The sequence below is a fragment of the Phalaenopsis equestris genome, unplaced genomic scaffold (assembly GCF_001263595.1).
Source record: "Phalaenopsis equestris unplaced genomic scaffold, ASM126359v1 Scaffold000002, whole genome shotgun sequence".
Taxonomy (NCBI): Eukaryota; Viridiplantae; Streptophyta; class Magnoliopsida; order Asparagales; family Orchidaceae; genus Phalaenopsis; species Phalaenopsis equestris.
Window position 1 is genome coordinate 68,787,359 of NW_018164444.1, and position 1,904 is coordinate 68,789,262.

The following is a 1,904-nucleotide window of genomic DNA, read 5'->3' on the forward strand; positions in this document are numbered from 1 at the left end:
AATCATTAAAATAAGCAATAAATTTTTTAATAAATGATAAAAACTTGTATGAATGGGTGCGCCAATACACTTTGAAATAAAACAAAAAAAAGGTTAGCTAAACTCCACCCTTATAAAAGTCAGACTAATTAAATTTAATGTTGGCTTGTGAGTTTTCTTGTTTGTCTTCTTATGAGTAGCCTTTATGAGGCATCACTAACTAATGAGATTCATCATCTCTTATCCAATCCCACATGCATTTTACCCTTTTCTTGCTCTAAAACAAATTAAAATTACATATTAAAAATATAAGTCCAACTAAAACTTGTAAAATAGATGTTATAAGGCAAACACATTCTCAATGCCAACATGAACACACATAGCCTAACAAGTATAATTTCTATGCTATTAGTCCTATTAATTATGCTTAAAGGCATAAACATTTAGTACAAAGTATAATTTCTATGCTATTAGTCATATTAATTATGCTTAAAGGCATAAACATTTAGTACAACACTTGCAAGCAAACTTGTTAGATTTAAATGACTATGTTAATTTTGACCCACTAAATATAACTACCTATATAAAATAGATGTTAGGTCTATAAATAATCACTCCAAACATCTAATCTACTAAGTGACATTATCACATCACATCCATATTAGTTCATTTTAGCACAAACACATCAAACATAAGAAACATAAAATAGAACCATCATAGCCTAGATCCAAGTTAGCAGCCTAACAAGAAAGTTTAATATGTGTGAGTAATGTTGTGTATCTTTAATAAGCTTTAAGCTTCTAATTTTAGTTTGATTTTTTATCATGACTTGTAGCCAAAATGTGATTTTAAATCATGCGATCGACATTCAAAAAAATTTAAAAGCTTAATCTTGATTTAAAATCCTTAATTGTATTAGAATTAGTGAGGATCACACTCACCACACCTAACACTCTAAACTTAATATGGCTTGCACACCCCACCAAGAATTGAGATAACATTCTAAGGTGTACAAGAAATGGTTTGTTAATTTTCTTGCTGATGTTTAAGATTTCATTTCCTTATTTTGATTTATATAATTATTATATTTTACTTTTATTTTATATTTGGCATTAATTGAGCTCTAATTTCACTTTGGATTCCATCAAACTCAAATTTGCATGAAATAAATCCCAATGATAAAAATAACATTAAAGGTATTACATGCAAGTTTAAAATTAATTTGAACTTAAAATTAATTTCAATTAGTTTTTATATGAAAATTCAAAGTATTATCAAAACATATTTTGTGGTCAATGACGACTGAAGAACACGACTAAAATGTTCTCTCGAGTGTTGCCAATTTAACTTCATATGCTCTAGCTATCAAAGTAGAGTTTAAATGGCTTAGACTAGGATCTAGTAGTGGTTAAGTTATGCATACTCAACTCATGATAATGCCAAGTTCTAACTAGTGTGTTGGGCCATAGCCAAATTGATGTGGTCTCACCATCCTAGATGTATTTGGTACTTAATTAGGTTGTGCTTGTGCAATGTCCAGGTAAGCTACATGCATTTGATACTCGAGTAAATATCGCTATACAAATTTTAGAGGGCAAAAATATTTCGATAATGAAACCGATGTCAATATTTGACAATTCCAATCTACCAAGAAATTTAAATTTAGGAATAGTAGGAGGATAATATAATATGGTGATGATAAGATTGTGAATAATGGTGTTCATATCTTCTTCCACTTTTGGGGTGTCAAATTACTCGGGAGTTGGGTTTAAACATGGTCAGTAGATAACTCAACACTACTATAATAAATTCAAACTCACATCTCAACTTGAATCTAACTTAAGGTCAACCTAACCAGAGATTATCATTATAGTCCAATTTGAAATGACAACTTAATAATGATAATACCAAAAGAATAATATAAT